At 46.1% G+C, this 23,407-nt stretch overlaps 2 protein-coding genes across 3 annotated transcripts in view; one reads left to right on the forward strand and one right to left on the reverse strand.

Annotated features, from left to right (window-relative positions):
* The window catches only part of LOC144891816 (uncharacterized), a 1,036,251-nt gene that overhangs the window by 15,323 nt on the left and 997,521 nt on the right, over window positions 1-23,407 (reverse strand). The window lies entirely within an intron of this gene.
* Window positions 1-23,407, forward strand: part of NUFIP2 (nuclear FMR1 interacting protein 2) — a 66,412-nt gene that overhangs the window by 1,166 nt on the left and 41,839 nt on the right. The window contains exon 2 of one of the 2 annotated variants that reach the window (XM_068113540.2): window positions 2,896-3,025. The exons of the other annotated variant lie outside the window; for it this stretch is intronic. The gene's annotated coding sequence lies outside the window, so the exon portion shown is untranslated. The remainder of the gene's footprint in view (window positions 1-2,895; window positions 3,026-23,407) is intronic. 2 annotated transcript variants of the gene reach the window in all.

A 23,407-nucleotide genomic window follows, 5' to 3' on the forward strand; every position in this document is an offset into this window, starting at 1 on the left:
GCGTTTAGCAGAGCTAGCATGCAATGTCGAACTTCGAAATGACAGGTATGAATGTGCACATGCGCAGTATGCGTTTAGCCTAACTAGCATGCAAGTTCGAACTTCTTCGAAATGACGGGTATGAATGTGCGCATGCGCAGTATGCGTTTAGCCGAGCTAGCATGCAAGTTCGAACTTCTTCGAAATGACAGGTATGAATGTGCGCATGCGCAGTATGCGTTTAGCCTAACTAGCATGCAAGTTCGAACTTCTTCGAAATGACAGGTATGAATGTGCGCATGCGCAGTATGCGTTTAGCCGAACTAGCATGCAAGTTCAAACTTTTATACCTCACGCCCCCCCCCCCCCCTTCCCACGCCTCCTCCCCCCCAAGCCCTCTCCCTCCCACACTTCTCCCTGCTCTCAAATGTTGTGGTTGTGTGCTTCCCCTTCTCTCCCCATCTTGTCTTCCGCTCCCTCTTTTTGTATATTTTGTTTGTCTGGTTGATTTGTTTGTGAAATAAATGTTAGCTCTTTCACGAGCCTCGATTCAGTATACAAAAAAAAAAAAAAAAAAACTTCTTCGAAATGACAGGTATGAATGTGCGCATGCGCAGTATGCGTTTAGCCGAACTAGCATGCAATTTCGAACTTCTTCGAAATGACAGGTATGAATGTGTGCATGCGCAGTATGCGTTTAGCCTAACTTAACTAGCATGCAATGGCAAACTTCTTCGAAATGACAGGTATGAATGTGCGCATGTGCAGTATGCGTTTAGCCTAACTAGCATGCAATGTCAAACTTCTTCGAAATGACAGGTATGAATGTGTGCATGCGCAGTATGCGTTTAGCCTAACTAGCATGCAATGGTAAACTTCTTCGAAATGACAGGTATGAATGTGCGCATGTGCAGTATGCGTTTAGCCTAACTAGCATGCAATGTCAAACTTCTTCGAAATGACAGGTATGAATGTGCGCATGTGCAGTATGCGTTTAGCCTAACTAGCATGCAATGTCAAACTTCTTCGAAATGACAGGTATGAATGTGTGCATGCGCAGTATGCGTTTAGCCGAACTAGCATGCAATGGTAAACTTCTTCGAAATGACAGGTATTAATGTGCGCATGCGCAGTGTGGTTTTAGCGAGTCGGGGCACTCTTAAGCTGTCGTTGCTATAAGCGTGAAATCCAAGTCAAATAGTCTTTTTAACATCATTTTCAGCATTTCGACTGTGGCAATTGCTAAATTGTTGTGTTCCTGCATCCAAACCGGACTCACGAAAAGCAGCTCGCATACGATGGAGTGAGGGAGAAGTAACTTTCATGAGGCGTGCAGATGGAAGCAATAGGAAAAATATCCATGTCGAATTCCTACATTTCCTGTTGATGCAAGCGATGTACATGGACAGACACTTTTTAACAACTTGTTAAAGGGCCTGTCGATGATGGGCACTTGTGTGCTGTTCTTAAATGGCTCATATAACGATGTTCTGTGATAGTTTCATTATTAATACTAGAACGACACCCAGTAGAGAACATAACTCCACCTGGTTTGCCATATCACTCGATGGTGAAGAATCACTTATAAAAAAAAAAAAGAAGTTCTAGCTGGACCCGGATCAGGATCTTCACCAAAATCAAATCGATTCTTCCTGGTCACACACACACACAACCTGTGAAAGTTTCGTCCAAATCCGTCCACAACTTTTTGAGATATCCTGCTATGTATCGTTTTTGGCCCTATCTCAATGGTGAAGAATCACTAAAGATTCTAGGAGCCGGATTCAAATCCGGATCTTCACCAAAATCTAATCATTTCGTCCTTGTCACATACGCTACCTCTCTGCCAAATGTCGTCCTAATCCGTCCACAACCTTTTGAGATGTTTTGTTCACAAACGAACAGACGGATGAAAACATAACCTCCATCCACCTTTGGTGGTGGAGGTAATTGGTCTAAAATTAAATTATTTTGTGTGCAGATGTATCCTTGCAATTTAATCCTAGCTCCAGTTCATCCACCCAATTCTGGGTTAGAACACACACCACAAGAGGGCTCTATCGCCTACGTGCATGCACACGTGTAGAAGAGCTGCATTTTAGTAAGATAGATGCAAAGACATCCTCGTAGATCTCTTGCAACCCTGGGACCAAACCAAACAAGTTTATAAAAATAAAATAAAATAAATAATAATAATAATAATTATTATTATTATTAATACAGTGGAACCTTGACTTACGAGTGCCCCAACTTACGAGTTTTTCGAGATACGAGCCGTCGCTCCGGCGGTTTATTGCTTTGAGATGCGAGCCGAGATCCGAGTTACGAGCTTTCGCCACCCGGTCACGTGGTTATCTTGCCGTTCAAGTACAGTATCTTTGTCGTATAGCGCTGCATTTTAGTTTTCGCATTTCGGTTATTTTGAGTTTACGCCGCCAGGTGGGTTCCGGTCACGTGGTTGTCTTGCCGTGCACGTACAGTATCTCTATCGTATAGCGCTGCATTTTAGTTTTCGCATTTCGGTTATTTTGAGTTTTGCCGCCAGGTGGGTTCTGGTCACGTGGTTATCTTGCCTGCCGTGCACGTACAGTATCTCTATCGTATAGCGCTGCATTTTAGTTTTCGCATTTCGGTTATTTTGAGTTTTGCCGCCAGGTGGGTTCTGGTCACGTGGTTATCTTGCCTGCCGTGCACGTACAGTATCTCTATCGTATAGCGCTGCATTTTAGTTTTCGCATTTCGGTTATTTTGAGTTTTGCCGCCAGGTGGGTTCTGGTCACGTGGTTATCTTGCCTGCCGTGCACGTACAGTATCTCTATCGTATAGCGCTGCATTTTAGTTTTCGCATTTCGGTTATTTTGGCGTTGGCGCTGTGTAACGACACTTGCCTCACTCATTTTCGAAACATTTTGAAAGGGAGGAAGAAACAAACCTCGTTGGACAGGTTTTTCTTTAAACGCCCTGCAAGTGAAAGCGAGGAAAGTGTGGCGAAAAAGGCAAAAGTTATCCCCTCCACCTCCGCCAGCATCTTCGTCTGATCTTCAAGGTAAATACACTTAATAAAACCAGTTTATTTCTTTACATTGTCTTTTATTATGTACAGTATATACGAGGTCGTGCTTGTTTATACATTATTTGTTATTTATAAAGTACATTTTTCTTATTTAAAAACACGTAACAAAAAAAATTGGTGTGGTTTTTTGGGGGCTGGAACGGATTAATAGCATTTCAATGCATTTCAATGGGGAAATTTGATTTGAGATACGAGCAATTTGAGTTACGAGCTCGGTCACGGAACGAATTAAACTCGTAAGTCAAGGTTCCACTGTAAAGTCTTCGGTTCCCACGACTCCTACCCTCACCACCTTCCCACAGATCCATTCCCAAGCCCCCGATATGACCTTCCTCTCGTTATAAAAGAAGCACCCAAACCAGATGTGGTGTCTCCCTTAAGGAAGTCTGCCTGATAGATCTTGCCTTCATATGACCACAGCTGGCACAAGCTTCATGTGTATTTTCGTGTCGTGAATATGTCCTTTGTCCGAAGAGTTGGTAGTTATTGCTTTGTTGGTAACGACGCACGGCATCCATCATCTTTCCTATTCCGCACGACCATGAAATAAATCGCCAAGCCTGCCATGTTCACAGGAGGCACTCTTGCAAGGTTCAAAGTCTACTCCCTGTCAGTGACCACATCGAGGATTTGGGTAGTACGCGGCCATCCACAGTTATTTGGGCCTTGCACCGGTCCATATCTTCGTGAGTCAGCAATACTGGCAGCTGTAAGTTCTCAGCCCTGTCGGTGAGCTGAGAAAGTTCTCCAACTCTTTTGTTGTGCAGAGAGAGGTACAGTCTTTTCTCGTGGGTACTTTAAAAAAAAAAAATTTTATTTTATTTTTGGTAAACTTTCCAAGTAAACAAAGTTTCCAATTATTTTGGAGGCTTTGTGTCATTTTAGGTAACGATATTTATCTCGCATGCACAATATACGTTTGCATGGCCCGCTGGCCACTGGTGCTCAGGGTTTTGCGCATGTGCACAAAGCTTTCTGAGGTAGATTGTCACTTTCCAGTATTAATTGGAGGGGCAGGGTGCGTAGTTTACACATACCCAAAATGGATCTGGTTAATCGGGCCACTTAATGCAGCCTGCCATTTGCGAAGAACTAGTTTGCATTTATTATTATCACACAAAGTGCAGTAATCTGGAGCAACAAACATGATTTACCATTTTAATGAGCAATTGTCAAAGTTGGTCACATATTAAACAGAACGTCACTCGGTAGAGCGCATACCTCTGCCAGGCTGCAAAAGTTTACGTTTTGTATCGCACTGATGGGCCGGATCTGGATCCAGACTTTCATACCAGATCTGGATCCAGACCTGAACCAATTGGTTTGTTCCTGTCACCTAACCAACTCATCCACTACGTTTTGTCATAACTTGTCCAACTTTTTGAAACGTCATGCTACATATCTTTTTTTTGGCCCCATCTGTCAATGGTGAAGAATTACTTTAAAAAAAATTATGGCATCCGGAATCAAATCAATATATCCATGCCACACACCCAACCTGCATGTAATAACGAGAGAAGTCAATGGTGTGCCATCGCAAATCCTCAGGCTTCCCACCTAAAACAAATTTGAAGGATGACAAAAAGTTCCAACTGGAATGACCCAGTATCAAGTATTGAGTCTAACTTCCCTCCACCTCCTGGTCTCCATATATCACTTGAAGCCAGCCTTTGTGGACCTTGAAGCCAGCCTTTGTGGGTGCTTCTCTGTGATGCCAAGTTGCAACATTTTGATCATTCATATGAGCCCCGAGTGAATGAACTGGAAATCTAATCAAAACGAATTGTCATGCATTTCATGTCTGCCAATGCTGATTGCATAGACAGTAAAGTACTAAGTTGCATTAAAATGCAGCCACAATTGTATTTTACATTTTGACAAAAAGACACTGCTCTTGCACTTTCATACCATATGGTGAGCACAACTACCAAGTTTGGTGAATATCTGCCCAACCATTTAGGAGGGGATTGTGTGACGAACAGACGGAGCTGATTGTGTGACGAACAGACGGAGCTGATTACACTACCTCTTCACCCATTTTCGCCCCCCACTCCCCCCACATTTTTTTTTTTTTTAAAGCATGAGGATAAACCGGTGGATATCGTAGCTAACGCACAGGGTAGATGCAGCAGCACCCAACAGTCAAAATCGAATCAACTCTTGTTTCACACACCCAACCTGCCCCCAAAGTCCACCTCCCTTTCCACTTGTCCACCTCGCTTTCCACTTGTCCACCTCGCTGTCCGCCAAGTGCGCCTCGCTGTCCGCCAAGTGCGCCTCGCTGTCCGCCAAGTGCGCCTCGCTGTCCGCCAAGTGCGCCTCGCTGTCCGCCAAGTGCGCCTCGCTGTCCGCCAAGTGCGCCTCGCTGTCCGCCAAGTGCGCCTCGCTGTCCGCCAAGTGCGCCTCGCTGTCCGCCAAGTGCGCCTCGCTGTCCGCCAAGTGCGCCTCGCTGTCCGCCAAGTGCGCCTCGCTGTCCGCCAAGTGCGCCTCGCTGTCCGCCAAGTGCGCCTCGCTGTCCGCCAAGTGCGCCTCGCTGTCCGCCAAGTGCGCCTCGCTGTCCGCCAAGTGCGCCTCGCTGTCCGCCAAGTGCGCCTCGCTGTCCGCCAAGTGCGCCTCGCTGTCCGCCAAGTGCGCCTCGCTGTCCGCCAAGTGCGCCTCGCTGTCCGCCAAGTGCGCCTTGCTGTCCGCCAAGTGCGCCTCGCTGTCCGCCAAGTGCGCCTCGCTGTCCGCCAAGTGCGCCTCGCTGTCCGCCAAGTGCGCCTCGCTGTCCGCCAAGTGCGCCTCGCTGTCCGCCAAGTGCGCCTCGCTGTCCGCCAAGTGCGCCTCGCTGTCCGCCAAGTGCGCCTCGCTGTCCGCCAAGTGCGCCTCGCTGTCCGCCAAGTGCGCCTCGCTGTCCGCCAAGTGCGCCTCGCTGTCCGCCAAGTGCGCCTCGCTGTCCGCCAAGTGCGCCTCGCTGTCCGCCAAGTGCGCCTCGCTGTCCGCCAAGTGCGCCTCGCTGTCCGCCAAGTGCGCCTCGCTGTCCGCCAAGTGCGCCTCGCTGTCCGCCAAGTGCGCCTCGCTGTCCGCCAAGTGCGCCTCGCTGTCCGCCAAGTGCGCCTCGCTGTCCGCCAAGTGCGCCTCGCTGTCCGCCAAGTGCGCCTCGCTGTCCGCCAAGTGCGCCTCGCTGTCCGCCAAGTGCGCCTCGCTGTCCGCCAAGCGCGCCTCGCTGTCCACCTATTTAATGGTGTACAGTATATTGTAACGATTTTGAGAAGTGTGTAACGATTTTGGGAAGTGTAACGGTTTTTTGAGAAGTGTAACAATTTTGGAGGAAGTGTAACGAATGTGAAAACGTTACAATGTGAACGTTACAAACGTGTACGGTACCACCCTGTTAATGTAAATAATGGTCGCAGTCAGCGTCCTAGTTAATTGCATGGAATATACACGCAGGTCACGATATATCTTTTAAATAGTGTATTTCCTTATTCCATGTAGGCTAAGTATGTGTTTTCCCACTAGATTGACTTTGCATTGTATCAAACAAAATGAGCGTAGGCCCTTCCAATTTCCCCAAAACCTCCCTTCCATTTGCCTTCCGCATTTTGGTCGGTTTTTCTCTTCAACCACCATTGGCCACGAGGTAAGGTTGGAGAAGAAAGGCGTGTCTCCACCTCGTCAGAAGAGGGAAGGAGTGAACCGGCCCTAACAGCCAATCAACACCGCGGTGAGTGACCCGGTAGGCGTGCCCTCGGAGTCGGCGGCTTGATTTCGCCCGAGGTGATAAAAGCGCCTGCAGGGGACTGCTTTGAGAGATGAGCTGGAGAGGAGCAACGAGGCTGCACCAAAGAGAGGCGGTGAGATGCGAAACGCTCCAAGCCAAAGAGGAGAGGTACTCGGCAAGGAGACCAGCTTTGGAGAGACGCGCTGAAAGGAGGGAGACGGCCCCGCCCCAAGAAGAGGAGCAGGTGTGCCGAACCAGCGCGTGGCGTCTCCCGCAGTGGATACGCGACGGAGGGTTTCCCGCCAAAACCGCGAGGAATTGCGACCGGCGGCCTCCCGACCTTGCCTCCATCTCAAGCCTTACCTGCCTGCATTATCCCCTGCGTAAGTGTGAACGTCCTGTCCTGCTCGTTTGTCTTGGGGCTAAGTAAAAATGAATAGTGTAAGTTAAGGATTCGCTGTGTCACTGTTTCTTCCATCCTTTGCTTGTGTGTGTATAATAAATCTGTTCTTCCTCCGTATTCTTCTTCTTCTTTTTCATTCTCTTGCGATCGCTTTAGAGATTTCCCGATTGAATATCCGTGGGGCGATCTGGTCAACGTCGGGTGAAATCGGGTTTTAATCGGGGAGTAACTGTTCGGACGCGGTTAAATACACCACCGCTCGGTCAATATAACATCTAAAAGCCGCGTCTGTAACAATTGGTGTCGAGGAGTTGGATTCGAACCTGGGACTAAATTTGTTAGGCCCAAATTTTGGAACACCAATTGTACTATTAGAGTAACAATTGGTGTCGAGGAGTTGGATTCGAACCTGGGACTAAATTTGTTAGGCCCAAATTTTGGAACACCAATTGTACTATTAGAGTAACAATTGGTGTCGAGGAGTTGGATTCGAACCTGGGACTAAATTTGTTAGGCCCAAATTTTGGAACACCAATTGTACTATTAGAGTAACAATTGGTGTCGAGGAGGGAGATCGGACCCGAAATCGGACCCGAAGCGCGCTTAACGCGCTCAAAATTACAAGCTGCCGAAATTTATTTTGTTTTATAAAGCAAAACCCGAATTTTGAGATCGCGCCATGGACAATCAAGGCGATCGGATGTCGGTGGGAGAGATAGACAGGGTGGAATCGACCCAGGACCTCGGGGAAATGTATGTGGAGGAAAGGGAGGAGGAGAAAAATGGCAATGTGGTTGCGGAGGTTTCAGACGCACAAAATGGCGCCCTCGCGCACGTGGTTGAGGGGGCCACGGTCGCGGAACCAATGAGCGCGACCCAAATGCAAGCCTTCATGACCCAATTCATGGTGGAAATGCAGAAAAATAACGATAGTGAGAAAATGGAAAGCAGAAAAATGGGGGCCCTTATGGACAGGCTAGAAGCCAAGATGGGGGTAATGGGAAACCAAATGGGGGTAATGAGGGACGAAGCGAGGGGTACCGGTGAGGAGTTAGACAAGAAATTTGGGAAGTTCGACAAAAATTTTGAGGGGTTAGACAACGGGATAAAAGAGGTAAAGAATGGGTTAACGGGGGTGGAAAACAGAATGGCTGCCCAGGAGAATCAGTTAGAGGGGGTGAGAAATGGGTTAATGGGGGTAGAAAACAGAATGGCCGCTCAAGAAAATCAAATGGAAGGGATGCAAAAGGGGTTAGAGGGGGTAGAAAATAGAATGGCTGCCCAGGAGAATCAGATAGAGGGAGTGAAAAGTGGGTTAGAGGGGTTAGAAAACAGTATGGAAGGCAAATTGAGGGACATGAGGGACCAAGCGGAAAGGGAAGTTAACCAAATGGGGCAGCAGATAGAGGGGGTCAGAATGGGGGTAGAAACCAAACTGGATGCTCACAGGGAGGAAATGGAGCAGATGAGGGTGGCATCTGGGCAGGAGATGCAAGTGATGGGAGAGGAGATCAGAAGAGGGGTAAGTGAGGAGGTTTCGGGGCTGCGCGAGGAGGTAAAGCGAGGCGAAAAGCGTATAGAGAAAGAGGTGAGAAATAATACGGCAAAGTTACAGGGGGGAATAGAAGATCTGACGAAAGGAGTAGAACAGCTGACAGAGGGACAAACGAAGTTAGTGGAGCAGGTTCAACAGAACACTGCGGTACTAGGAGGGTTAAAGGCGACACAAAAAGAAATTAAAAACGAATTAATAGCGACGCAGAGGCAATGTCAGATGGTACGGGAGGAACTGACAATGAGGGTGGAAGAGGTGACAGAAGCAATGGAGACGAAGGACCGGGAGGTAAGGACGCACGTAGAAACGGTCACGGTAGCCTTAGAGGACGAACTTGAGGAGACGCACCGAGAAATAAAAGAGGTTAAACAAAAATTAGAGGAAGTGGGAGAAGAGGTGAGTGAAATTAAGAAGGGACGGACAGAAACTAAGAGGGAGATAAAGGAGGAAGTCATGGAATATGTACAAGGTCTGTGTTCAAATCATGATGTGATGCTCACTAACCAAATAAAAAGTTTGCAGGTGGCAGAGGAGGTGAGACGAAGTACGGAGGTGAGTGGCAATGTATATGATGTGAGGAAAGCTTCAGTCGGCTTGGGGATTGGTTTGGATCCGGGTGTTCGTGAGAGGCCGTTGGTGAAGTGTGCGACAGGTCTGGTGTGCGAAAAAAGAGGTGTGCGAGAATGTCCGACCATGGGGTGTGTGAGGAAAAAGTGCACGCCGAGGAGTGAGTGTGCCGTCAAGAGTGAGTTGGTCGAAGCGCGTGTGCGAGGGAGCACAGGGAAGCGCGGTGTGGTGAGTGTTACGGAGGAAGTAACGAGAGAGTGTACACCTGTGGTGAGTGTTACGGAGGAAGTAATGAGAGAGTGTACACCTGTGGTGAGTGTTACAGAGGATGTAACGAGAGAGTGTACACCTGTGGTGAGTGTTACGGAGGAAGTAACAAGAGAGTGTACACCTGTGGTGAGTGTTACGGAGGAAGTAATGAGAGAGTGTACACCTGTGGTGAGTGTTACAGAGGATGTAACGAGAAAGTGTACGTCTGTGGTGAGTGTTACAGAGGGTGTAACGGGAGAGTGTGCGCGAGAAAGGTGTGTAACGGATGGGTGCATGAGGAAAGAGTGTGCCGTCGAAAGTAAGGGTGAGTGCGCGACCGAGAGTGGAGGTGAGAGTAGTGAGAGTGAAACGGAGCGTGAGTTGGTTGTGACAGGTGAGCGAGGATGTACACCTGGGATGGAAGGATGCACACCTGGAATGGTAGAGCGTGTGTGGGAAGGCACATTTGAGTTGGTAGTGAGGCACGTGGTTGGGTGTGCGAATGAGAGCACACCTGTGATTGTCACAGAGGAGGTGACCGAGGAGGGGGCGCGAAGCGGTGTATTGGTGAGGTGTGCGAGCAACGAATGTGTGCCAAAGTGTTCGGTGGTCAGGTGTGTGACCAAGGCTGTGAGTGGAATGAGGGTACCTGGGTGTGTAAGGAAAGGTACGAGGAGCATGGGCACAGCTGGATGTGTGAGCAAGGAACGGGCTGCGGGGTGTAAGCGTCCAGGTGAAGCATCGACGTTAGACGGGGTAGAGTTTAGAACGACTTATAGCCGAATCAGGCCCTCGGTGCGCGTCGGGCAGCTTCGCGTGCCGCGAGGATCAGCGGGGATCCGAACCACGGCGGTTTCGAAAGAACCGCCGTACGCGAACCACGCTATGCCTCGCTTGGAACGGCCGCGGCCGGGCTCCACTAGGCGGAGCGGGCAGCTGGATAGGAAGGGTCGTTATGGCGACCACGTTTTGTTGAGACGTGCCGGCAGGTCGAGATCGGGACATTGGATGGCCCCACGCCGAGGTGATGCGTGGGATCTCGGCCCGGGTTAGCCCCCGCCCATGCCCCGAATGCGGGACGCATCCAGCCGCCAGCACAAAAGAATTCGCGTTCATTGCTCGGCTGTACGAAGCCGGGCTGTAGATGTGAATTGGCGCACCGAGAGGATGTAATAAGTAGACGGGTGATGGTGATAGTGATAGTGATTTAAAACGAAATTTAGAAAAGTGAATAGAATTGGCAGTAAATGGAAAATTTTTGAATTGTTGGATTTGGACGAGCGAAATTGGTAGTGAGAGACCCCCGATGTGGTGGGATGGCAAATCCACCATCCTTCCCATGTGGGGGCAAATGCGCAATAGTTTATGGGGTGGCTATGACAACCGAGCCAGGGAGGGCTTGGATAATGATAGGGATCTAGAAGAGATTGACATTAGGTGACGTTAAGGTTAGTTAGTGACTGATACCTGTAGTGGGGACGCAGGTAGATTAGTAGGGATGATAATGACGTGGGAGCGCAATAGTTTAAAGGGACGACTGGGAAGCGCAAGTTTCAGAGGGGAGTAGTTAGCTGAGATGATGCCGTGTGTGTGAGGATTGAACAGGTGAGAATGGAACAGGTGTGATTGCACAGGTGTGCAACTGAACAGGTGTATGTGGCTGTATGGAATAAATGGTATGGAGTAGTGAAATGGATGGTCGTGGAGTGAGAATGGTGGAAATTGTGGAGTGGAGTGGATGGTGCGAAGGTGTGAATGGGGGAAGAGTGGACCCCCATCACGGATACCCGGGGCGGGTAGTGTAAGTGTTAGGTAGAGGGTACAGGTAAATTGTGGTTGGATATTGGCATCTGTGGTGCGGGTGACAGAATGGTATGTGGATGGGTGCGTTGGTGTTGTGGAAATGGCTGGGCGTGTAGCCTGTTAGTGTGAGTAGTTGGTTTGGGCACTCCACCACTGTGAGGATGTCGGCCAGGTGAGGCCGCAGGTGGGCTCTGGGAGCCGGTAGTAGTTGTTGTGAATGGGGCCCGAGGATCCGGAGGACGGACCCGGGTAGCCCAGTGCCAGAGGGCACCATGGGGTGACAGAGCCAGGAGAGGGGCTGTCCCCAGGTAGTTAGGTTAGGGTGAGGAGCTAGGTAAGCTCGGGTGGCAACTACAGTGGTGGAGGTGTGCAGGTGGGTAGACCTGTTGGGAGAGGTACACGTCGCAGCCCAGAAATTGTGCTAGAGCACCGGGAGATGAATCGGGGGGAGTGAGACCCCAAATTGAGGAGCACCACAGTTTGGCCAATGGGAATTTTTTTTTTTTTTTTTTTTTTTTTTTTTGTATACAAGGTCGAGGCTCGTGAAAGAGCGAACATTAATCACACAGAAAGACAAACCGACACATAAAACATATAACATAGGGAGCGGTAGACAAGATGGGGAGAGAGGGGGAAGGACACAAACACAACATTTGAGAGCAGTGACCGAGAGACATGGAGACGTCGAGAGATCTGAGAGAGGGCGAGGGCTTGGGGGGGGGGGGGGGCGTGGGAAGGGGGCGGTGGGAGAGGTATAAAACATATGGACACTGCCAGGACTTCCAGGAAAGAAGTTGGAATTTCAAACAAGGTGGATCTGGGGTGAATTAGCGGGGGTAGAAAAGATTGGTTATTAGAACCCATAGTGTAAGTTGGCCAATGGATTGGCAGGGAAAGACCCCGGGTAGTGTAAAGTGTGTTAAAGTCATTTAGAGGATAGTTAGGATGAAGGATCTCCTCGCACCATCTGCATCCACTCACCTGAGGTGACAGGTACTCCACACCATGCCATGTTTTGATTATTTTTTATGATGCAAATGTTTGGATTGTGAGACGCATCATGACGTGGGTGTGACATTGTGCTTTGATGTTCCATCTCTGCCTCCTTATGAGGATTGATGATGAATTTGGTGATGGCAAATTTTGAAGTAAAGGGATTGTGGGGACGAATTTGGTATAGGGGAAATATGGGGAAGACGTGACAGTAGTGACGAATTTGTAAATGTGTAGATTTTTGTACATATGGGGTGAGAACAAGGGTAGGGTAGGTGACAGGGGGGTGACGTACGGTAGGGACGAGCTTTCTCACTTCGGCCTCCGTACGCATTTCACCTTGCATTGCCTTATTGACGTGTACCCTTGTGACCTTACCCCTCGCTCAATTGTCTTTCTTTTGTCTCCCACATGACCTGTGCGCCATTGGGTGCTGATGGGAGCGTGCATGAGGTGGCCATTGTGCGCCCGAGATTCCCAGAACCAGCATGCATTGCGTTGATGTACCACTTTATGGACCGCTGTTCTGCGGCCAAGTACCACTTGATGGACCCCAGGTTCTGGGGCAGGGCACCTCTGTTGGAAACCGGCCATAGTGGCCAGGGAATCTTGCTTGCGGACCTCGGTAAGGTGGCACCTCTGCCAAACAGATGGACCACCCTTAGTTGGCCCCTGAGGCCCTAAATAAAAATGGACACAAGTTGTGCTTTTTATTATGTCCAAATAGGCCGCATGAAGCCAGAAGACGTCGGGAAGAACATCGGCCCAGCAGAGAAAGAGAAGACCACCACCAGTTCTTTTGTTGTGTTTATTATGAGCCATGGTGACTGCGCACTGGTTGGTGCTTTTGGGTGCTTTGTGGTGTTTGGTGCTTTTGGGTGCTTTGGTGGTACTGGTACTGGTGCATCGATGCAATGCGTGCTGTCTCCTCCCTCCCAACAGGAATTTCTTTTTCTTGTTCCCTAAAAAAAAAAAAAAGAAAAAAAAGAAAAACACAGGTCCTGGGTTGCGTTGTAAATAAGAAATCACGTCATTGTAAATAATGCTCCCCACCGTAAATGTGTAGTTTGAGAATAATCCCGTAATTCGGTTAGCTGTGGGCTTGAGTCTGTTAGACAGGATGCAATGCAATAGGGGGACATACTTATTTGTGTTTTAAAATTGTCACACTCAGGGTCAGGTTAATTGTAGAGGGAATTACACCTACGTGCCACACTAAGTTAAAGTTTAATAGGTCCGAGGACGGACCTGAAGAAAGGGGGGTGCAGTGTAACGATTTTGAGAAGTGTGTAACGATTTTGGGAAGTGTAACGGTTTTTTGAGAAGTGTAACAATTTTGGAGGAAGTGTAACGAATGTGAAAACGTTACAATGTGAACGTTACAAACGTACGGTACCACCCTGTTAATGTAAATAATGGTCGCAGTCAGCGTCCTAGTTAATTGCATGGAATATACACGCAGGTCACGATATATCTTTTAAATAGTGTATTTCCTTATTCCATGTAGGCTAAGTATGTGTTTTCCCACTAGATTGACTTTGCATTGTATCAAACAAAATAAGCGTAGGCCCTTCCAATTTCCCCAAAACCTCCCTTCCATTTGCCTTCCGCATTTTGGTCGGTTTTTCTCTTCAACCACCATTGGCCACGAGGTAAGGTTGGAGAAGAAAGGCGTGTCTCCACCTCGTCAGAAGAGGGAAGGAGTGAACCGGCCCTAACAGCCAATCAACACCGCGGTGAGTGACCCGGTAGGCGTGCCCTCGGAGTCGGCGGCTTGATTTCGCCCGAGGTGATAAAAGCGCCTGCAGGGGACTGCTTTGAGAGATGAGCTGGAGAGGAGCAACGAGGCTGCACCAAAGAGAGGCGGTGAGATGCGAAACGCTCCAAGCCAAAGAGGAGAGGTACTCGGCAAGGAGACCAGCTTTGGACAGACGCGCTGAAAGGAGGGAGACGGCCCCGCCCCAAGAAGAGGAGCAGGTGTGCCGAACCAGCGCGTGGCGTCTCCCGCAGTGGATACGCGACGGAGGGTTTCCCGCCAAAACCGCGAGGAATTGCGACCGGCGGCCTCCCGACCTTGCCTCCATCTCAAGCCTTACCTGCCTGCATTATCCCCTGCGTAAGTGTGAACGTCCTGTCCTGCTCGTTTGTCTTGGGGCTAAGTAAAAATGAATAGTGTAAGTTAAGGATTCGCTGTGTCACTGTTTCTTCCATCCTTTGCTTGTGTGTGTATAATAAATCTGTTCTTCCTCCGTATTCTTCTTCTTCTTTTTCATTCTCTTGCGATCGCTTTAGAGATTTCCCGATTGAATATCCGTGGGGCGATCTGGTCAACGTCGGGTGAAATCGGGTTTTAATCGGGGAGTAACTGTTCGGACGCGGTTAAATACACCACCGCTCGGTCAATATAACATCTAAAAGCCGCGTCTGTAACAATATTAATATTTGTTTAACGTGGCTTTGACAGTGCCGCCCTCGTTGTGGCTATGCTCAAGATGCTTTTGAACAAGTCTACTTCGTAGTTACAATGGAGAGGTGGTGTTCACCACCTGGTAAATCTGCTAATGAAAACACTGTTGTTTAATTCGCATTGTTCATGAAGGTTGGGATGGATCTATTACCTTTTAACAACTTAGAATTGCCATTGTTGATGCTTTAAAGTTGTTATTCAAACTGAACTTCATTTCTATTCGTGTATGTGTCAAAATGAAAAAAAAAGGACAATTTAAGGTGTTAGACTACTTCACATGCTAGAAATTATTTATTGCTCTTCAATGGTTGGTACAGATGAGGAACATCACAAGGGTGGATGCAAGTTTTGAAAGTAGTACGTTGGTTTTATTTTTGCCTTTAAATCGGATTTTCACCTGAATAATCAAATGGAAGGCCAAATACTGCGTTGGAGTCGTCACAAGGGACTCGAAAAAGCAAACAAAGATAGAGTCGTTTATCAGGAGGGACATAGATGGGATTTGGGTTTTGGCTGCTACTCCTTTACCCTCAAACCCACCCAGATACAGCCAAGTGAGCTTTACAGAAAACTTTCTGCAAGCATTCACTTCTAAGACAGAAAGAGAGAAACGAAGAAAAAGCAAGATTTAGAATGAATGAAGAGAAATGTGAAAGGAGCAAAGATGTTGTGGATCCCAGACGGATGCATTTCAGCAGTTACTCCCCCAGGTTCAAATACAGCAACAAGTATGAGCTCCAACGATAATGTTCATACACAAAAGATTTTCTATGATTATTGTTACAGCTGATCTTGTCCCTTTTTATTACTTGCAAAATCGAAGATTTTTCAAGTATATTGGTCGGTTGTGTTTGTGACTCTCTGTCTGTTTGTTTGTTTGTCACCGGCCTACAGGTCACAATTTTCAACCGATCTTCACCAAACTTCACCAAATGGTAGAGTTGGTCAAATGCCAGAAGCCTATTGTTTTTGGGGTCAATAGGTCAAAAGGTCAACATAGGCCAAAGGTCACCAACTTTGCTAAATTTCTAAAATCCTCAATTTTCATCCGATTGACTTGAAATTTGAAGACCACTTGCATATCTTGTCACTGAATTCAACCACCAAGAATTTTTGAAGTCAACATAGGCCAAATGGTCAACATAGGCCAAATTTCTAAAATCCTCAATTTTCATCCAATTGACTTGAAATTTGAAAAGGACTTGCATATCTTGTCACTGAATTCAACCACCAAGCATTTTTGAGGTCAACATAGGCCAAATGGTCAACATAGGCCAAATTTCTAAAATCCTCAATTTTCATCCAATTGACTTGAAATTTGAAAAGGACTTGCATATCTGGTCACTGAATTCAACCACAAATTATATTTTAGGTGAACATAGGACAAAAGGTCAACATAGGCCAAATTTCTAAAATCCTCAATTTTCATCCAATTGACTTGAAATTTGAAGAGGACTTGCATATCTGGTCACTGAATTCAACCACCAAGTATCTTTGAGGTCAACATAGGCCAAAAGATCAACATAGGCCAAATTTCTAAAATCCTCAATTTTCATCTGATTGACTTGAAATTTGAAGAGGACTTGCATATCTGGTCACTGACTTCAACCACCAAGTGTTCTTGAGGTCAACATAGGCCAAAAGGTCAACATGGGCCAAATTTCTAAAATCGTCACTTTTCATCCTGTTGACCCGAGCTTTGATCAAGATTGTAAATTTAAATCTTCATGAAATGGACAATTTGCTGTATCAATGGTAAACTTTTGGGGGAGGGCGTATTTTGCAAGTATCGTGCTACGCATGACGTTTTTTGTTTATTTATTTATTATTGTTGGTAATTAAGTGAAATGGAAAACGAAGACTATTCATGTAAAAAACAAAATTGCATTCTTAAATTATATAATGTATATATATATATATATATATATATATATATATATATATATATATATATATATATATATATATATATATATATATATGGAATGTATGGAGAATGGAGATATATGTATGGAATGTATCAGGAATGTATGGAATGTATGGAGATATATATATATATATATATATATATATATATATATATTTTAATTATTATAAATAAATATGTTTAACATTACGGAATGTGCCAAAATGGGTACATTTTATGAAATTGTACACCTGCTACCTACAGAGTTATCGTTCATCATGGTGCACTTTGTTCAATAATGGACTGTTATAACATAAGGATGATGCAATTTGGCACACACAAACTACGTATCGGTAGCTCCAAAATGTGACCAGTTTTAAGATTCAGCTAATACACCCACAGGTGATTTTGCTCCACTGATGGTCTCAAAAATTATTTTTTTCTGACATTAGGAGGGTGTCCCTCCAAAATCAATAAGCACATGATTGTGGTATTGAACGATTACAAAACCATTGGGTGGACAGGATTTGTCGTGGGAGGGAGAAGCTGAGAGTCTGTAATCTAGGAATGTGTTTAGAAGGTCTCAAACAGGGCTGCTCATAAAGATGGCTTGCACCTTTATGAGAATTGAGCTGTCTGTGCACTCAATGTGGCTTGTGAAAATTGATATTTTGCTGCCACAGAAAAAATTTCAGGCTTCCATGTATATATACAATTTCAGGCAAACTAGAAGGGCACTCTGTAGAGTGAGTGCATACATCTGCCAGGCTGGTTTGTTTTGTGTCCCACTAAGACCACATCTGGATCTGGGCTTCCAAAATCGAATTGGCTTGTTATTTTCACCTACCCAACTCCTCCACAAAGTTTTGTCTGAATCTGTCCACAACTTTTTGAAATATTGGGCTGTATATCGTTTTTTGGCCCCGATGGCAATGTATGAAAGAGCGCACACAGCTGCAAGGACGAAGGACGGGAACAGTGGTGAGTTTGAGGTGAAGGTGGGAGTGCATCAGGGGTCGGTACCAAGTCCACTACTATTTGTAGCTGTGATGGAGGTGCTGCCTCAACGTAAAGGAGAGTTTACCGTGGGAGTTGTTGTATGCAGATGATCTGGTGTTTATTGCGGAAAGTATGGATGCACTGAAGGAAAAGATGAACAAGTGGAAGGAATGTATGGAGACAAAAGGTCTGAAGGTGAATATTGGAAAGACTAAGGTGATGGCAAGTGGTAAAGCATGTGGTGAGGTAGAAAGAACTGGGAAGTGGCCCTGTGCTGTGTGCAGGAAGGGTGTCGGAGTGAACTCGTATTCAATGTACAATGTGCGCTGAGTGGGTTCATCAAAAATGCAGTGGTCTGAGAGGGTCATTAACCAGTGTGGCAGCTACATTCAAATGTAAGGTGTGCACAGAGGGAGCTGCAGATGGAGGAAATGTTGATTTGGATCTTGGAGACGGCGTGAAGCTGGAAGGTGTGAAAACATTTTGCTACCTCGGAGACGTGCTGAATGGAGAAGGTGGATCAGACTCGGCAACGATTGCTAGAGTGAGATGTGCATGGAAGAAGTTTCGGGAACTGAGTGGCGTGCTGATGAGGGGAGTGTCATTGAAGTTGAAGGGAAATGTGTATGCTGCATGTGTGAGAAGTGTTATGATTTATGGGAGCGAGAAATGGGTAATGAACGTAGAGCAGCAACGAAGGGTGGAAATGCGAATGGTTCGGTGGATGTGCGGCGTATCGTTGAGAGAGAGAGGAAGACAAATGATGAATTGCGAAAGATGATGGGAATAGAGCCTGTGATTGATGCTGTGAAGAGGAACAGGTTGAGATGGTTTGGTCATGTGTTGAGGAAGGATGAAAGTGACTGGTTGAGAAGAGTGATGGAAATGAATGTAGAAGGAAGTAGAGGACGGGGAAGACCGAGAGACTTAGCTAAAGATGGTGGAAGAAGAAATGCGGGCAAGGGGGTTAACAAGGAGAGATGCAGAAAATAGGGCAAAATGGAGAAGATTGCCATGGGGACCGCAAGGCTAACCCCCGCTCTAGAAGGGAAAATGGCCTTAAAATGCTTGTTGTTGTTGATGAATATCGTTTTTGGCCCTATGAAAGGTGAAGAATCGCTGAAAAAAATCATTGTATGCGTGTCTTCACCAAAATCTAATCATTTCGTCCTTGCCACACACCAAACCTGTCCACCAAGCTTAATCTGAATCTATCCACAACCTTTTGAGATATCCTCTACACAAACAAACAGAGGTGAAAACACAACCTCCGTCCAGCTTTGGTGGGCGCAGGTAAAAATGACTGCCACAATTTTCGAGCTAGGTTTGAAACCTAACCTGCACAATAAAATGGCCACATGAAAAACTATATTGAATACAGAGCCTAGACTTCAGATTTGGTCATATGAGTGCATGAACTTCCTCCACAGTCCCTCCCCCCCCAAATATTCGTTGAATTTCAATGGACTGACCCACGGTGATATTGATCCATTGACAGCTCCTCTTGGTCTGGACTGATTATGCCTGTGGTCCAAATGTAGACCGTGGCCCGCCTTTTGAGGATGCTTGGCTTGCCCTGTCTTGTTTAGTACTCTCACTACTTCTCATTTTTCACTTCATGAATACTGATTCCCATTCTAACATGCCTGGGTGTTTTATGTTGGCCATAAGATGAAACGAATGCTGTTGCTATGTCTGTCAAGCAGTAATATGTCTGAAGGGTCTCGTTGCTTTCTTTTGTATGGCCATTGTTCACCATCAATTGTGGCCAGTTTTCCCACAAAGCCAGTGATGGAATGTGTAAAATGACATCGGGCACAAACATTTTTTGGTATATTAGGTTGAGGCTCATATAGGAGCTAACACATATAACATATAACATAAGAAGCAGGAGACGAGAGTGGTGAGAGAGGGAAGCACCACAACCGTAGGGAACAAGGACATCAGGAGTTCTGTGGAAGAGAGAAGGTGGGGTACATAGGATTAAACATGATGGACACCACAGGGGCCATCAGGAAAGAAAACAGGAAATTTTGAAGGAGGTGGGTTTAGGGTAGATTAATGGGGGTAGAAAAAATCATGGTTTTGGAATGGGAAAGATACGAGACTGTGGTGAACAGCTATTATAAATACATGAAGGGAAGAGTGGGATTGAAGAGGGTGTGGGAGATTGTTCCAGAGGAGAGGGTGGGGGATGGGAGGAAAGACATGAAAGCGTGAAGGTGAGCAAGAGTGCCTTGATTTTGGATATTTCACGAAGTGGGTTGCGGAAAGACTTTGTGTCCTGCAGGAATATTTTGGCGACATAGCAGGGGATGGGATACAATGCTGGATAGGAGTCTGTAGAAGACAGACCACCAACTTGCCTGCGGTGAGAAAGAGGAAGACCCTCAGAATCGGCTCCATCTTGGGAGACGCCAATTATTCTAAAGGCCTTGAGGTCTAGACTCGATGTTGGCTCGTAATCCATTAGAGCGACTTCAGGTTGGAGAGTAGCAACATTGCTGTGTGGACAAGAACCACTTCTGGAGATTATAAGCTGGCATCAACATCAACTTTGTGTTTGCAGCTAACTGTGTCAGATATGTCATACAGTAATTGCCAAAGCATTGACATCAGGAATTTGTACATCCTTGGGCATGATGACCATATCGAGTTTGTTATCCAACATGGAGACCATGTACAATTTAGGTGCATCGTGTTTCAAATCTCTTTTGGTTATCCCTTGTATGCCACTGCTGCTTCTTCCGGCATGTGCTGCTTGAGGAATTCATGGTAGTGGTGTCGTGCGCTACTCATGTCAAATGCCCTTTCCTTTAAGGTCTGGTTTGATAATCTGCAAAAGTTTGGCAAACACCATGTTCCCAAATCTTGAGCAACACTTCAATAGTTGTAGCAGTGTGTTTCAGCTTAGTTATGATATACAGTACCCTCCATAAGTAGAAAAGAATGCTTTTTCCTTCTTCCTTGTTTTCCTTTTAAAGGGTATGTGGTTGTCTTCTGATGCTTCAGGGAGATGGATTCCCCTGCCTTGCATAATCCCAGGTCACCTGTGTGCAAGGTGTTGTACCTGTCAGCCCCCCCTTACCAGGGTAATGGTCCGCGTAGAAAGGCAATATGATGGCAAACATGCCATCATTGCCCGAGGAGACTCGAAGTCTTCATTTTCTTTATCGGCATGATATTTACTATGGCAGCCTTCATTGGTGCGTTGCCTCCAACCAAATAAGCTAACTGAAGTTTCCTTTCTCCTATTTGCATTTTCAATTTTTTTTTTGTTTGTTTCTCTTCTCCTTGACCTTGTCTTGATAAAGTTTATCGCCTGTAGATATCTTAATTTTTATTTATGCTGAGCATCTAGATGGTTGGTCAATGTAAATGAGGAATAACGATTGTTGGGCCATGTCAAATCTGGGATGGTGAGATGGGATGCTCTGCAATGCCCTGCAATGCCCTGCAATGCCCTGCAATGCCCTGCATTAGTAGTTTTCTTCTAAGCAAGTCTAATTTAAAAAAAAAATCTGGCCATGTCTTTACATTCCTGATGTCATAAATGTTGCTGTGACAAAATTATGACTTGTCATAATTTAGCAACTTTTACGAGGAGGTGCTGTAGGTTACCCATTTACATGGAGAAAAATTGGGTATTAATTTTGACAAGCTCAGATGTACGTATGGCTATGATTCACTGGCAAACCTATTGAACACCATGCAACGTTGGTCTAGATTCTACAGTCCAGACACAAGTCTAGTCTAGACCATATAAAATATATCCACATATTGCTAATATATGTAGAACAAACATTTAAAAAAAAGTTTTTAATCAAAAAAAAGAAAAATCAAAAAACATTTCATCTAATCTGCAACGATTCTTTCAACAAACATTGCATGTAGAGCATGGCAGATGCTTATTTTTCAGGAATCAAATGTGTAAGTTATTAAAATGTTTTCTTGTAGAGATGGGTTTTTGCCAATTTTTTATGATTGCAATCTACTGCAGTACAGACACGTACTGAGATTGGACACACAATATTGTTACGGACGTTGCCTCCGGATAACTCTGGAGGATGGTGTTTCCCGAGAGACCACGGATGCCCTTTACATCCCTTAACTCGGGCCGGATCTTCTTGTCCAAAGTCGGTTTACCGTGCCAGTGAGTTAAGTGTGGCAGACAGGGAACCGTGCCAGTGACTATGCAGCGGTTAATTGCTTGGCCGAGTGAACCAATGCCATGCGTCGCTATATGTAGACTACCACTACAATTGGAAACTCACCAATTGCCTTGAGAATGCTATTTCAGATAAAGTGCAAGCAGGATAAATCAAGAACACAAACAGTTCATTTAATTTATTACAGATGCAAAAGAGCAGATTATTGGAGAAGTGATGGTGAGGAATGAATGAGAAAATGGTGGGATATTTTGCGTTCAGAAATGGCAGGAAAATCGATAAAAGGCAGTACAAGCAAAAGCAAACGGGCATATTCACATACACGTATACACTTTTACCATTACTACTACCGAATATAACCGCCCTGGTACATTTACAACATTCACTTTCCACAGAATACACTAATGGGATCTATACACTGTGGAAGAACACAGAGCTGGAGGATATGGTGATTTAAAGGATTCAGAGGTATAAATAGATATTTGGGTCTGGTACACGCCCAAGCAAACCTGCGATTGCTTTGCTTGAAATGACCGTTGCCACATCCCCACGACAGAACCCACTACATGCGGCTCCTTCCTGCTCTCTTCCTGCTGTGCTCTGATGTTGGCTCAAACCTCCGCAGCCCCGTCAGTCCGACATGTTTGGCAGCTATGCTTAAGGATTCGTCCACCTGATGAGGGGCTTATGCACTCTTTGGGAAGGCAGCGCGGAGCTATCTGGTGCCAATGACTCTAACGGTGTGTCGTTTCACAGCCGCTGGAGCGAGTGTGAGGTAAAAAGAAAGACTAGGAAGAAGAAGCTGTGTGATCCGAGGAGCATACGTGATGAAATGAGCAGGTAAAAAGAGATGAGGTACGAAAGAAAGCAAGAGAAGTGCGGACTTGAACTGCGATTGTGAAGATTGCATGGAAAACTGCTCTGGTTTCTCATTCCAATGAGGTTCTTTTAGGCAGAGAATTGCATCAATTCTGCACTTTTATTTCATTTTTACCTCTAGGGTGGGTGCTCTATCAAAGTTGTTGGAAACTCAAGCATTGTCTCTGTTCTTTCCTCCGCTAGCTCCTCGTTGGCCCAACTGTGCCCCATTCACGTCGTGCATAGGGGTATAGTTTAAAGGGTGGAATGTTCTAGCATCTTACAGCAACTTCCATCCGCTTGCTTCCCTGTGTGAACGTGTGTTTCGCTTTCGCTCTGGTGCTGCCGACATCGTGAGGCAATGGTTTGCAAGTGCTTGGGTGCAGGGAATGGTTTGCTTGTTGGTTTTGTCTATTGTGTAATGAAGTGGATGTTGGAGAATGGTGTGAAATGTAAGAGAATGTTAGAAAATAGCAAGATGGAGAAATATAAGTGAATGGAAAATAGAGATAAAAAGAAAAGGGGGGGAAAAGGGAACAAAACCCTATCTGCACACATGTGCAACACATATTTGTCACAGAAATATGATTCACTTCCCTAACTTCTAAACAGGACACTGAAGAAATAACTGAGGAATATTTGTTTGTGCTTTTACCTGCATGGGAGGTGCTGGCTGTCAATAT

This window comes from Myxine glutinosa, chromosome 4 (genome assembly GCF_964187855.1).
Source record: "Myxine glutinosa chromosome 4, kmMyxGlut1.1, whole genome shotgun sequence".
Lineage (NCBI taxonomy): Eukaryota > Metazoa > Chordata > Myxini > Myxiniformes > Myxinidae > Myxine > Myxine glutinosa.